This window comes from Hermetia illucens, chromosome 2, assembly GCF_905115235.1.
Source record: "Hermetia illucens chromosome 2, iHerIll2.2.curated.20191125, whole genome shotgun sequence".
Classification (NCBI taxonomy): domain Eukaryota; kingdom Metazoa; phylum Arthropoda; class Insecta; order Diptera; family Stratiomyidae; genus Hermetia; species Hermetia illucens.
The window spans coordinates 112,189,487-112,205,643 of NC_051850.1; the positions used below are offsets into that span (position 1 = coordinate 112,189,487).

At 40.0% G+C, this 16,157-nt stretch overlaps 1 protein-coding gene across 3 annotated transcripts in view; it reads left to right on the plus strand.

The window, feature by feature from the left end:
- Positions 1–16,157, plus strand: part of LOC119647611 (vesicle-associated membrane protein 2) — a 66,015-nt gene that overhangs the window by 45,708 nt on the left and 4,150 nt on the right. The window lies entirely within an intron of this gene.

Below are 16,157 nucleotides of genomic sequence, written 5' to 3' on the forward strand. Positions count from 1 at the left end.
TAGAAAAAAAACATTGTCATTCATATATCATGATCTCATATTAATACTTTTTATCATTCACCAGAAATAAGATTTTCATTCCAAATATTAATTATTCTATTCTGAAAGACCGTTACGTTACGTTACGTTACGTACTTTAAAACGACTAATTTTATTCTGTTAAACTCTAAAATGGAATAGAGCCACGTAACGATTCCGTTCACTCTCAGTGAATTAAAAATACAAAAATAAGAAAAGCAAATATACAGATTATTGCATATTGAGACTCAGTATGACAAAAAGTACGCTTCCTAGAATACCTCAAACTATTTTCTTTTCAGTTTCCGTCTCTAAATTTCCTTACGAAATCTCAAATTCGAACTTTACTTCTGTCTATTCCGTTCGCTACTATCACACTATTACAGCTCAAAAATTGGGAATGAATTGCTTAGTTTGAATGCCGTAAATATTAGAAATTATTGTTCAATTTGTTTTCTGCAATATTACTGCTGAAGCTGTGCATTATTGGCTTTTGATGTGCTTAACATGGGAAAATGTTTGTATGTTTGTGAATATTGGAATCGCTTCATTGCACAAGATACGAATGTGTGAAATCCGATAATGGCTGAACAATAAAACAAATCATTTTATTATTCAGCTAAATGAAGAGATTTACGATTTGAAAATAAAATCATTGAATTTTATCAGAAATAAATCTTTTGTAACACATACTACTTACTTATTTTGCATGATACGATTACATTCAAGACAGAATAAGATTTATCATAGTTAGTTACAAGTTTTGTTCCAAAATTGTAAAGATTCTCGATGTTTCCACCGATATTACTTGAAGTACTTTTGTTCCTATCAAGATGTTTCGAACGTTTCGAAATGACGACACGTACACCTCTAGCGAACTTGCTAGGACAACGTCAACTGCCAAATTTGGATTGACTGAGGCTATTCGCTGTGATAAAAAATAAACCAGTTAATAAGCAATTTGGAAAACTGGAGAAAATTTTCTCTTCACGCAGCGGGCAATAACTTTTTTCCCAAAGGATTCAGACCGAACCTTTCACTGTCTTCCGAGATTCATGTTGTCCGTGAAAATACTCGATCCAAACGATCTGAAATTTTTTTTATTCGCATTTTCGGAAAAATTAGTATTTTTTTTGTTTTTTAACAGCAGTTTATTTGGGGAATTTGCAAGCATTATATTTCATTTCATTTCGCAACTGATGCTATTCAAGGATACCTGAATTCCATCTACCAAGGTTGAATGAACAAAGATTGGTTCTTTCCTCTAATGTAAAGTATCTGGGTTAATCCTGGATCATAGAACTGAGGGTATATGTATATATGTAAAGCCTTCTATGCCTGGAAGAGAACCTTTGCAAACAAATGGGGTCTCCGGCCGAGGATGGTTCTCTGGATGTACACCGCTGTAGTGCGTCCGATCCTAACGTTCGGCTCTATTGTATGGTGGCAGGCTTTGAAGAAAAAATACAATAGAACGAAGCTTAAAACGATTCAAAGAACCGCGTGTGCAGGTGCTACTGGGGCGGTGCAATCCTGCCCGGCAGATGCTGTCAATGTACTCCTGTATCACCTCCCCCTAGACCTCCACATTAAATATGTTGAAGCATGCAATGCCGTCAGACTACGTGAGTCCGGATGCTGGGCAGCGAAATCCTACGGCCACAGCAACATCCTAGATGAAATACCTCGGGAAATCGCGCTTAACCGTCTGGGCGGCACGCTCAAGGTCACTCTCCTCTGGGTTCATGGACATAGGAACATAGAGGGGAATGAGCGGGCTGGCGGATTGGCTAGGCAAGGCTCTGCTCTCGGCAGTCCTTCGCCCGCTTATAATATAGCCCGATCACGAGAGCTCCTGCGCCAGACGCGTCCAAATACATTCAAGATTACGGCGGTCTGCACGGGGCACTGGTCCATAGGGGCCCATGTCGCTAAGTTCGGCTTACGCTACAACTCGCATTGCCGAAGCTGCGGAGAAAGAAGGGAAACTCTCATGCACTTTCTCTGCGATTGCCCAGCTCTGGCTAGATTCAGGCCGCGGACACTGGGTAAACCATTCTTTGGGGACCTCGAGAGATTTCTAGCTGCAGGGTCGGAGAGCGCCTTTCCTTCGTGAATGCAACGGGCTGGCTCTGAAGATCCGAGCCGGCTGGACTCTGTCTCCCTGCTCCCACAACAACAGTCACGTTCTTAGGAGTTTGTGAAATCAAAACGGCGCACCAAAGCGCTAATTGGGCTCCTCGGAGCGGCTACTGATACCTACCTATCCCATATTTCATACAATGAAAAGTGTTCAAGGAGGCAAGAAATGGAACTTTTGCCGTCCGCTATCTCATACCACTGAAGACCTAAAAATTGAACTCTTCCAGTACACCCAGTGACATTAACTAGGAAATGAGTGCACAACCTCCTTTCGTAGTCTTCTTCCCTTAATGGGGCGTTATTTATTTCCTGTTTACACTACGTTATTTTCTCCGCAAAGCAATCACGGTTCACTCATCAACCGTGTATTAGTAGCGCAGCTACTTGATTTTCGGAGCATACTATAAAAATCTCATCTCATGTCTACGACTCTCGCCTCTCCGTTCGCCCATCGATTACATGCGCAATCCCGCCTTGCTCGCCTTTTCTGCCTCTCTTAACCTGCACTGAATCCCCCACCATGGGAATATACACAGTTGTGTTGGTCGCGGAAATCGATTTATATTCTTTTAGTGCATTATCTCAAAAATATTCTCACAAAATTTCATAACGATCGGAGCATTAGGTCCAAAGTATATATTGCTTGTAATTGGCTTGTAGCAACATCAAATCGATGTTTTGGAGTCTGCAGAAGGGATACTGTATTGCCCTGGAATTAATAACTCGATGTAAATAAAGAAGTTAGTTTTTCAAATGAAAAACAAAAACTTCAAACTTTCAACGCAATGATCTCCCAATCGTCTTTTTCTAAAAGTGCATTTGCGGTGGATACGATTACTACTAGTCCAATCAACGCCAAATGTTTACCACTTATTTGTTATGATAATAGCTAGTCACTGAACGAAGAATTTTCAATTCTTTTGAAAAATATTTTTTTAAGTAAAAAATTGAAATTTTTATCTAGAAAAAGTAAACAATTTGTCGAATCGCGGCCATTTTTTTAATAGTCCGTATTTTGGCAAATCCCTCGTTCAGCGACTAGATAATACGATCTACTAAAAAAAATTTACCGCGTTTTTGAAAAAAAAAATCTGGAAAATGTCGTCATATCACCCACTGCAACTGTATATAACCCTTCAACCCTTCCTCAATTAAGTTTTCCGGCGCTACTGTTCCTTCCAATATCTCCTATAGACACTTCCTCCATTCTGCAAATTTAGGACAATGGAAAAAAACATGCTCCACGCGTCTCGAATACCGTTGCAATTGGGAGAGTTAGGTGACCTGGCCAGCTTAAACCTAGGCAAGTAATTATTGCGTGAGATCATAGTTTGTCTCACCATGCCTTCACTGCGTCCACACCTTGATGCTGAGAATAAATATGTGGCTTCACGAACCTTTTTCGCTCGACCCCATCGTTGTTGCCACCTGCTCAATGATTCAGGGTTTTTCACGTGCCGATCAAAGGAAAAACCGAGGCCATCATAGATGCACGTCATCTCGTCGGCCAAAATGTCGATCGGCACCATTCCGACTATCTAGAACGACTAGTAGAACAGTATTGAGCTCACCATTCTAGTGATAAGTAGCCTACGGGTACGACCCCCAACATTTGGCATCATCTTTGCCGGGGCCATGCTAATACTGGACGCCTTAGTGCAACCATGTTGTAAATGCTGCTTGAAATTCAACCTTACATCTATCATCACTCCGAGGTATTTGATATCTGGTTTTGAAGTGATGATGTGGTTCAAAATTCCGATTTCCTTACGCCCCTTCGTAATAAGCACAGCCTGTTTTGTCGACCGCGAGTGTACGACTTGTTTCTTTCAGCCATTTCTTTACAGCGGTGATTCGCTAACAACTGGAATGTTGTGGAATACTCGTGGGGACAATGTAATCCCTGGCTCTATTATCTGTGCCGTACCAGTGTTTTCTGCCTATTAAATAGCTGTCGACAAGCGCAGTAAAGTGATTGGGTACTCCTATCGTTGCCAAAGGCCTTCTTATAAGGATCAAATTAGCCGAGTTGAATGCATTTTGCATGTCAAGGGTAATCACTGCGCAATAATTGTTGGTGCCACTCTTTTTATGAATCTTTCAGCTAAGCCGGTGACAAGTTTGATAGTGTCGATGTTTGATCTGGTCATATGGGGGCCGGGAGTAATCTGTTATACATTATTGGCTCCAGCATTTTTCCCATAGTATCCAATAGATATATATGTCTGTAGGAAAATGGTCCACCAGAAGGTTTACCAAGTTTATACAACAACGCTAGCTTTTGGCATTTCCATATCTCAGAACAGATCCCATCGACGAAGCATGCTTCGTCGCCTGGTCTTAACAGCAAACTTAAGGGCTTTGTTTGGTATACCATTGACGTCCGGTATTCTGTTGTTCTTCAGCCCATCTCCAATACTTCTTTCCTCGCTGAAGACTATTACCCCGTGTGCTCTCCTAATGAAATAAGGCCTGAACAATTTTCAATAGGGGATCGGGACATGTAATTTGCGGAGCTGCCTGATCTTTGAATCTTCCCATTGCAACCCTGTAGGCGCTTCCCCATGAGTTTATATCCGTCTCTCCGCAGAGTTGTTTGAAGCAGTCTCGCTTCGCTGCTTGAAGTTTCTTCGAACTTCCTTGTAAACGCACTTCTTCAATCCTACTCATTTCTCTCCCGCCCCGCATCTGGCCTAATGACAAGCCGACCGAAGATCAATCAGTTCACTGTTTTATGGACGGCTCCCTCCGAGGGTGGCTGGGTATAGTGCCTCCCCATAGACGGAAAAGAGTGGTGCAAACCTTTTTTCACCAAATATAACCCCGTGGAGTATCAAATGAAAGGCCTCAATTAATACTTTCAGAAGTAGATATTGGTTTTGATATTGCTATTGAAAATCGGGTATATTCGAGGAACAAGTATATATACTACGAACTTTGTATAAATAGAACCGCATAACTAAATATGTTACATGAGAGATTCACAAAATCTGCTTCAAATTGCAGCAATTTCTCGGATGCATATTCACTAAAGCCATCCGGTGTCCTTCAAGTCACGCGAGGAAAACTTTACTTCCACCCAGCGCATACATCACATATATGTTACCGGCCTGCGCCATTTCCTGAGCGAATCTCAATTATTGCAGATTTTTATATCCAGCCCTTTTTTGTGGTATCTGCCACAATTCAATGTCCCTTAAATACCATAATCTCTTTGATACTGCTGCGGATGAATGTAACCCGCTGGTTTATTGTATGCCTTACCATGTAAAAAATCCTGTCCTAGTCATAAGGCTAAGGAGATAATCCACTAGTTGCGCATAATCCAGTCACTTTTCAAGGTTTTTGGTAAGTTTCTACCGCGAAAGCACCACGCAATTTAATAAGATGTAGTTCCATCCTCTTTATTGTAAAATCTGCATATTGAGTCTTAAGATCGCATGCCAAGAAAATTTATGATATAATGGACAGTGAGCGGTTGTTACAGTTACCGGTGTCTTCATTACAATTTACTTTGTTTTATGATTAATATGTTTGCCATTCACCGCACCTACACGCCATCGTACACGACCAATGCAAAAAGGAGTAAAAAATCTGCAAGCACCCATTTTAAGGAGTACAACATCAAGAGAGTAGGAAAGGATTGGATCCATCGGGGAGAATGTGTAGGTGGTAGTCGTTTCATTAATGAAATGTAAACGCTCAGCGCCGAACACCAATGCCTATTCACTACGGAATATTATTAGCACTCCAAGTGAGGTAAACCTAACCACTGTTCAGGTAAATCCCGAGGAACTTAGCCAAACAAAGCTCCGCTAGTGGCCATCAAACTAGTACCAAATTGATTCATTTAAACAGGGGCGCAGTACAAGCAACAGGAATTATTGCTAATTACTAAACTAAAAAAGCTTCTGGGCGATTTTTCGGCTATGGTTTGTGTCTATTAAATAGCATCAGCGAACTGGTCAGACAGATCAACAACATCATCATCATCATCAACGCCGCAACCACCAATATCCGATGCTTAATAAGGAAATACGGGCATCCCGGTTTTGCACTAGGGTCCACCAATTTGATATCCTCAAAGCCTTCTGTCGTTCAGGCCTAAACCACCACTCTGTCTGGGGTAGGATTCACCACGGTTTCCTTGTCTATCATAGATATTGTCCTTATAGACTTCCCGGGCTGGATCGTCCTGATCCATATGCACTTAGTGACCTACTCACTGCAACCTGTTGACCCGGATTTTATCCATATCCGTCTCCAAGGAATACATGAGCAATAACAACATCAGTAAGAGCTTTGACCTTACGGTGAGATGCAGCAGAACAATTTTTCTAGGCTGAAGTAGAGTATGTTGGCTAGCATAGGCAGAATTCATCGTTGTAACTATTATCATTTGAAATTTTCGACCCTAAATAGGAAAATTATCAACGGGTTTAAAGTAGTGAGTAGACTTGAAGATGGTGGTGCCTCTCGCATTTACATTAGCATCACTGATCACTTTTTCCATGAGCAGGTTAAAAACTATGCACGATAGGCATCCCCTTGTTTTAGACCGTTGTGGATCTTGAAAGGTCTTGATAATGATCCTGCTTCTTTTATCTAGCCTCGCTCATTGGTCAGGATCAGTCTAGTTGGTGTTATCAATTTAGTCGGATTGCCGACTATGACCATGACCATGTATAGTTTTATCATCGCTATGCTATAATAAGCGGCCTTGAACTCGAGCCATAATCCAACAGTTTTTTTCCACACGGAGAAAATTTTATCTATTGCTGTTTTGCCTCGAATGAAACCTCTTTCTTACGGGCATTGTTTTTGACATATGAGACTATCTGGTTTAACAGGATAGCGAAAAATATCGTATAGATGGTACGCAGCGACATGATGATGATGTCTTCCTTTTTACGTGTGGGACAGATAATTCCTCGTTGTCAGCCATCAGGCATTGATTCGATGTCCTATACCTTGAGCATAAATTGATAAACCGCTTGGTAGTTGGTCGCCTCCATATTTAACCAATTCGGCTGTAATTTCATCGGCTCCTGGCGACTTATGATTATTAAGCTGATAAATTTCACAAACTGTTTCTTCTATGCTTGGTAGGGGCAGCATTTGTCCGTCGTCTTCAGTTGGTGGGACCTCTAACTCGCCGATATTCTGGTTGGTGAGCAGTGCATCAAAATATTCAATTCATCGCTCCCATATGCTCATACGGTCGGAAATCAGATTTCCTTTCTGCTTAGTAGGATAAGCGTTGAGGTGTATATGGCTTCATCCTACTAACTTGTTCATAAAACTTGCACGCCTAGTGCAGTTGCTACCTGTACTTTTAGAGTTGATAGACTTGTTATCTGTTAACTGCAATTATTGCGGCATCCATTTCCCCATTATAGGTGTTACGGAGGACTTTGTTGTGGCTGGCTTCAGTCTTCACTCTCATCTAAGTATCAGAGGGGATTCTAGGCGATGTTATACAAGCCGGAAGTACCATTCTAAGGAAATAGTGATCCGAGTCTATATTGGCCCCCTTATATGTTCTGACATTCACCAGAGGTGAGACGTGGTGGTGTTCAATTAACACGTGGCCAATTTGGTTAAAAGCCGATAACATTAGGTTTCACTTTTTGGCTGACTTGGAAACCTACTCCAAACAAATAATTTACTGGATGATCGCTATAATATATGGTGCAGTGGGTCCTCTCCAGGAAACCGGACCCTGTCCAGAACATCTCTTGTAACGCTTTTATATCAGCCTTTTATACGGACAGAATATCGGCCAATTGTTTGGCAGCTCCTTCTTTGTACAAGAAGCGCACATTCCATGAGAAAATGGGCAAATCATTTGTCTGTCATTGTAAGGTCCATCCAGTCCGATTGTCCTTTTGTGGCTTCGTGAGATCTATTTTCCATGTAAGGTTGTCAGTTCTACCTAATCCCAACCTGGAGGATCAGTTGGTACAATTTGTCCCGTTTACTACTACTTCATCCTTCTACGTCTGCAGCACGCAACACCTCAATATATGCAATTAGCGGGTCCCATACCTAACAGGAAGTTTAAAGAAAAGACAGAGGATAAAGGCAGCCAGACAAGCATGAAAATCCCTGAATCTTTATTGATCATTCGAATAAACACACAAATACTTTCGATGTACTGCTGCTCTAGAATATGCACGCAGTTATTATTTCAATATATATTAAAAAGTGGTTAAAAATGACCCAACTTGGAAAAGGGTACCATACCTCAGATTCTATGAGCATTAGCGATCTTTATTTTATTTGTACAGGCAGGTTGGTTCCATGGAGTAGTGAATAATGTCAAACAAGATTTTTTATGCTGCGCTAGGTACATAAAAATAGATTCCGTTCCTTAGGTTAGTCAATAATGATTTTAGGCGGACTGCAGGATAATATGTTATTCTTCTATTGACTTCGAAAAATAAATGCATCTATAATCAAAAAACCGAGGTCTTGGTAATGAATCAATGTTAAATGTGCATTTATAATCGTTGTAAAACCAACATTTCAAAATGGACCTTACATGAGTGTTGTGCAATCTACTTAATATCTTAAATCTAGGCAAATAACTGTGAGACTCTATTCGTTGTATAGAAAAGTGAATCGATGTGCATTATAACTAATTTAAAACTAAATGTTGGAATTAGTACTAATATGTGTTCCTAGTTGTATATTTGGTGGATAAATTCCTAAAAAATCTAAGTTTAAGATTCGTGATCTTATCCACAACGCTTCAACTTAAATGCAAACTGGAATTTGTATTTTCCGGGTTCGATATAAGTTCAAGTTTTATTTTGGAAAGACCAGTTTGCAAGTGAAGGTTTTGCCATTAAATCATATACTAAATTGAAATTATATGATACACATGTGTATATACGAGATCAACGTTTAGGATTTCGTGAAATGCATTTCATCGACTTCGTTCCTCTCTTACGTGTTTAATGTTATTCGTGACGAAGAAGCATGAAAATATTTTCGTAAAATTTCTAAAAAAAATATTGAAACTATCAATTTATATTTGGAACAAAATTTTTGCACTTACTTTACCAAATTATTTACTTTTGGATATTTATAATAAAACATAAAGGAAGACAACAGACAGAAACATTTTTGGAAAGTTGAAAACTCAATTGAAAAACCAACACAGAAATATAATTTCAATTTTCTCTGTTTTCCGTTTTAGAGATCATTACTGGTTTAATTTAATTTGCTCATTAATTCATTTCAGTTAAATTTCTTTCACTTATCACATAATTCTTGTATACTTTCTACTTTTCGAAACTTAACCGAAAGTCCTGCAAGATCAGTTTACCAAATAAAACAGAAAGAAAACTAGACCCATCTACAGAAATAATTATATATTAAATTTGAACTTCCACTTTTAACAACAACATTCCCGAATGGTATCAGAATATTCACCCAAAGATTATTCCGCTCATTACGGAGTATCCATGCAACATATACATATCTGTTTCAATGTACCCGAGCACAGTTTCCACCAAGTCCATTGTTTCACACATTGAAAATGTATCCCATTATAAATATAATACAATTCCATAATATTCAGTGAAAAATTGTTGAACTTTTGTCCAAATGATTTTATTTTGTAAACGTAAATAATAGTTGATATGTGTAAGTGCTGCGTATAGCCGATGATTGGTGGGAGGTGATGTGGTAATATAATAAAATAATTAATTCTTTTAATAATATGCACTAACTGTAAATTTCAAAACCTTTGCACAGCTTTTAGGATTCAGTATAAACTGATATGCATAGATAGATATTCTGCACTAACTCGCAGATAAGGAGATCGGTATATTTTTTGCTTTTAAGGTTTTGTGGAAGGGGGCCCCTGCAAAATGAGGCGCACTAGTTTTTTTCACCAAATATTGCCATGTGGGGTATCAGATGAAAGGTCTCGATTGGTACCTTCTGATGGAAGTATTAGCTCAGATCAGTTACAATCGGGGGGAGTCACTTATTATAATTGGCCATTCACAGAAACTACCAAGCAAAAAAATGTGAAAATAATAATGATAACGCGCTTATAAGGCATCTGGACCACAAAATAGCCTAAATATCCATAGCTGCTCAAATAAAGTTAAGCATAGTATGCTCTTATATTTTGAAAATGTTCTGCAAAACTCTCCTTAGTTATAATGATACAATACACCATAATGGATGATTGAAATTCTAATATTATTAAAAAAGTAAAATAGCTTAAAATTTATCAAATTAGAACAACCTAAAAGATAAAGTGTCAGTACACCATTTTATTGAATAGTCAGACATGCTCAATGCACATACACTACGAGCTATGCACAATTGGAGCAGGCAAATTACACAAATAAAAACACAAAACCGTTCATACTTAAAGGGGTGAACTTCCAAAGAATTTTTGGAACTTTTTTGAAAAATTGAAGCCTCAAATAAAAAAGTTATGTGCATTATTTCGATTAGGGTCTCAACTAGAGTTCGCCAACTCCGAGACGCGTAGCAACTCCAATGTTTATCTGAAACTAAAAAGCTTTTGATTTTACATTATTAACTTATTTCCTAATGCGAGTGAAAATAATCAAAATCAAAAATTTGGCGGCTATTGAAAAAAATTTTCAATTTTCGCCAGTATTTTACATATAACGCGAAAAAAGTAGCCTTGAAAATATGATATCGTCCCCAATTCCCATAAATATGAAAAACGTCATTTTGAGAAAAACACGTTTGAAAAAAAAATCTCTGAAAAATCCTCTTTCGGAGAATATATAATAACGAACAAAATATAGTTACAACAAATACAAATGCACTTGTCGAAGCGCCTGACGCCATACTATTTACATAGAGTCACCAAATTACGTAAAGACATACATAAAGCGGACATTTCTTGGTCGTTCGAGCCTGAGCCTGCACGCGATAATCGCTCATAAAATCTAAAGGAACACGAAATTGGCTAGAATAGCTAATTTAACGACCTATCCAATACAAAAAGTCGATTCCGAAAACCTCCTAATGTGGTTTTCCCCAAACAACACGATGCTTCTGATTTCCGACTTATTTACATGTAAGTTCGGTGAATGTTTGAAGCTTGAAGGTTCTGGACTACAACTCCCGTCCTTAACCTACTAGCTACAGTTTCAATGCCCTCTAATCGATCCTATGTCTGCACCTACGTTTGCCAACAAATCCTTTAAAATTTTGTTGAAATCCCTGACTCCTGATTTTAGCTTAGTTGATCTGGTGTTCGTGATCCTTTATCAAGGCTCCGTTTTTCCCGAAGAACAACCTCAATAAATCTTGATATAAAACTCCGCATCATCAAAAATACAGTTCGAATGTTCTGCTTTGGCAATGCAAGATAGATTTTTGCGAAGATATCCATTCCGCGTAGGGATTGCGTTAGGTAGAAGAGTACTCCAAAATCTTTTTCGACCCATGTTCTTGCACGGGAGAATGAACTATGCTCTCCTGCCTTTATTATCTGCCTGCAATTTCTTCTATCATTACAAGATTATTAATTTGGAAAGCAATTTCCTTTATTGGCTAATAATTTTGTAAAATTAATACAAATACAGTATTTCGGGGACCAACTGTCCCCTTCCTTAGTGTCTTACAAAATTATTAGCCAATAAAGGAAATTATCTTTCAAATAATTCTTTTTTACTTAAACTGTGGCTAACTAACCACCTCTTAACTCAAACCGCAGAATGTTCTCTTTTTTGGCATTCCAGATCCTCTTTGCTCTTTACAATAGTAATAACGCCTCGGATACTGTGCGATATGCTAAGGTTATTCTAAGCACTCCTTCTTCCTTGAGTGGATTAAGAGTTTGGTTTTACTAGTTAGCTGGGTTCGTTTGGTGGGAGGCCCGCAGATGCATGCAATAAGGCCTTTTGTTGGGTTCACCAGGCTGTCCCCTAAAATCACCTATTCAATGGCCTCCCGTCTGTGGCGTTAGCAGCCGTCTGAGAACATATTCCAAATCTTACCAAAGTGCCCCGTTAAAAGCCTTGCTTCTTATTCACAAACATTTTCGCCAGCCAGCAGGAATTAATTTTTTTTTCATTTGGCAGCGTAAATCCTCATAATTTTACCCTGCAGAACTCACTTGACATTGATACCCGATGCTAAATGCTGCGCTGTGGTCCCACCATTGTGGAGCCAGATTCTTGGCGGCTCAGTCTGTCAACCCCCTCATTACCAGCAATTTTCAAGTGTCCTGGTACCCACATTAGGAATATTTCTTTCAGCCAGCCAACTTTCAACAGCAACAGCTGGTAACTGCACACCAACCGGCGTAATCTGGTGCTGTTATTTAGTGCTGATATCGCTGCCCGACTGCCGGTACAGATTCAAATTATACGACCCCGCAATGTTAATCGCAAACATTCTTCTGCGCCAATAAAATGTCAAATATTTTCGTCTGGAATATAGTCGTCAAGTTTTCTGAGAGGCCGGGTCAGGTTTTTCAAGAATATCCCATCCGTCTCCCATGGCTGACTCATCGTAGAAAATTATTATCTCAAAAGACTCGTAACCATTTGTCGATCATTCTTCTTTTGTGATGATTACGACAGAGTATGTCTTCAATCTGGAAGTCATATAATTTACGGGGCACCAGAGTCACCTGATTTTTGCCAGATGTGTGTATAATTGGTCGGCTTTCCATGCATCAATGTTATCAAATCTACATGCGTCTTTAGCTGTTTTCCGTTCCACCTCGAAATGAATAGAGGGTAAATTTAGGATCGCTTCGAGTACCGCAGTCGACATAGTACTCGTCAGACATCCTCCTTCAATAGACTTCCGTCCGACAAATATGTGGATCTTTTTCCACTTCAGCATGCGAAGAATCCAACTGATTAACGGCGGATCGATTTCACGCTGCGTAGGCATATTCTACTTCATTAAACTAAGGCGTATTCTTTTTTGGGTGAAGTGCTATCTCCTACTAGAAAGCATCCCACTTCTTTTAGTCAAAAGACAGTTAGACTTTTGCCTCCGTGCAGATGCGTTTCCCTGGTTTTGCATTTCTCCTGTTCACTCTTTTGTGGAGTATAAGGCATCCACACAGTATCAGGTTTCAATGAGACCGCGCTTCAATTTCATTATCATCACTCTTAATGGTGTGCAAATATTAAGCCTACAAAAACGAAGCAGGACGAATATGAGCGCAAACATCCAAGACGACCAGGATTCGAATTAACCCATCCGTCAGGTCCCTGTTATAGGAATAAAGAATGCCTTCGTATTCCGCCACGTAACTGGAACATAAATGCGTACCAAGCATTTGGGGCATATATCCCGAACATGTATACACAAGGCATTCATTTCCTCTAATACTAGAGCCAGAATGGTGCCATCTGGGCCTGCAAATTTGTATTTATAGAACTAGATGGTTTGCCGATTTCTGTGTAGCTCCCGCTCTATAATCGTAGGTTACCCAATTGCTGGCTATATTCTTTTATTATTGTTATGCTGTTAAGGGAAGTTGCACTGCGTCCTTAATGAACCGTTGTGCCCCTTTTACTGATTATAATGTACCTATTAACTATATTATGTCAAACAAACCTACCCCTGCCCCTGCCGGCCAGAATAGCAATGTTCTGCCCTCTATGGCGCATATTTCCGACTGGAATATGCTAGTATGCTTACCCATTGGTTTCAAGTACGTTTTTCTTGGACCATTGACCCCGACACCCTCTCTCCCTGATGTAAGGGATCGCCAGTATAACAAGCAAACAGCTGCTGGTTTAAGGCGTACATCACAGCCGCGCCCTCCAGTTACTCCAACGTGTTTCACACTTCTTGTCAAAGTGAAACCTCGTTATCATGTTATGCTTTGCTGTATATAATTCGCGATACCACCTAGAAGGAATTTCAATCTTCCATCGATTTAGGCAGCTACCCGCCTCAATGATATTCCCGGCCATTCTGAAAATCGCCCTCCTTGCCTACATCTGTATAGTATGCTGGAGAGCAGTTAATCGTCCGGGAATGACGTCCTTATTACCTCACTGATACATACGCAAGTCACTTTTTGGAGTTTGTGTAACTCCTTGACTGTTGTGCTGAACTCAATTCTTTCTGCATAGATTATCGTTCCATAGGTAATCATAGGCCTTACTATTGCAGTGTATATCCAAAGTAGAATCTTCCCCATTTTTTCCTACTATGGACCTTCAAGTCATCAGAGCCCTCGTAGCTCTCCAACCAGTGTTTCCAACATGCGTCTTCCAGAGTAATTTTTCGTCTAGTGTAATTTCCAAATATTTGACCTCTGTTTCTCGTTTCGCTTCCATGGCATGTAACCTAATGGCTCTCAGGTGAGCAAGCTTACGCTTTCTAATGACTGGTACTATGGTCATTTTTGCGCCTTCCTGCACCAGGCGCTAGTCACTCTATCACTGTCAGTACGATTTAAATTTCTCTGGTCAATGCTATCTGCCAATCGAGAACTGCCTTATGAAATTGTTTCACGCATAAGCCTGGCGTTCCACAACTAGTGTTCTTTGTGATCGATGTATCAACGAACATCTCTAATCATAAATTTACCTCAGTGCCGTCTGCCCTGTTGCGCTCTATGGTTCTGGCTGTTGGCTGTCTCGCCGTAATAGAACATCGAAGTCGATGGTAAGCGACCAAAAGGCCAGCTTGATACACCGGGTGGGAATTTGAAACCCTAGCCACTCCATCCAGATCAGGCCTTAACAGAACAAAATGGCGCAACCGATCACGACGAGAGTAGAATGTCGACCAAAGCAATTTATGCGGTTGCCATTTGTCCTTAAATGGAACATTACCCGTCGTACATTTTCACACCACCTTGATCGATTTGCTGTGCTTCAACTTCCCCAAGAACTTACTTACGTCTTTTGCTTCTGGGTCGACTCACTCATCAATAATCCTAGAAAAGTGAATTCCATTGCATGACATGGCCAGCAATGCGGTGGTCCCCCTTTCTTCATATGTAACCTGGTGGACCTTGCACTGGGGAAAATCTCCAGCCGTTATTCTCTCATACCAGAGTACCCCGATGACGCAGCGCAAACATGGATTGATGAAATTTCGCCAACATCTTTGATTCGATGTAAGAGCAAGCAGATGAGAGATCAGCGTAATCGATGTTTTTCGGAAAAGATATCATGATCCATTGAAGTACTTGGCGCCCTCCGACAGAACACAACCCTATCAAACTCTACTTTGGACTTCAAATTCCTTAGAGATTTTACCTCAATCTAGGACTTGCCATTTTGCGTATATGTCATTATAATAATAGCTATTAGTTTCTCTGGATTGAAGAGTACTCCCAATACATCCGATGTTAAAGGAAGTGCACTGCGTCCTAGAAGAGATATTGTGCATCTTTTACTGATTTTAATATACTTATTATCTGTAGAATGTCAAGGGAGCCTAGAACCGTACAGGACAGTACATTCCCTAACTCCGCAAGTTACGATGACTAACCATTATATCCAAGTGGAAGATTAAGTATCGTAAGGAAATTCTATTTCCGCCTTTAAGGTTCTTAGGCGAACAAATCTAGATAATGCAGGCTCCGTGTCCGCACCATATCTCGTCAAAAACTAGGTCATGAAAGCTGAAGAAGCACAAACCTCTAACCATTGCCGTCGTGGTCAATAAGACCTTATTTCCTCATCATTCATTTTGTGGCTTGGTTTGAATTCAGTTGCGCATACAAAGCCTCCTTCTCTTCTCTATTGAAATGTTCCTCATTCTGGACTCAAGTCTATCTCACAGTTAGTATCCTGTCTAAAACCAAGTAATGAGGCCTTGCCTTGCCGTGAACATTCATCTGACACCAGAATCACGTTTATTTCCGTTCCCAGAATACAACAGCACCACACCGCAAAGAGGAAAGTAGTATCCACCAGAGTACCACCATAATATTCAGCCTGTTCGCTCAGACAGTGGGGAGCTTCGATACGCTTGCCGAGAAGCGCACAAATCTTTCCAAAGCC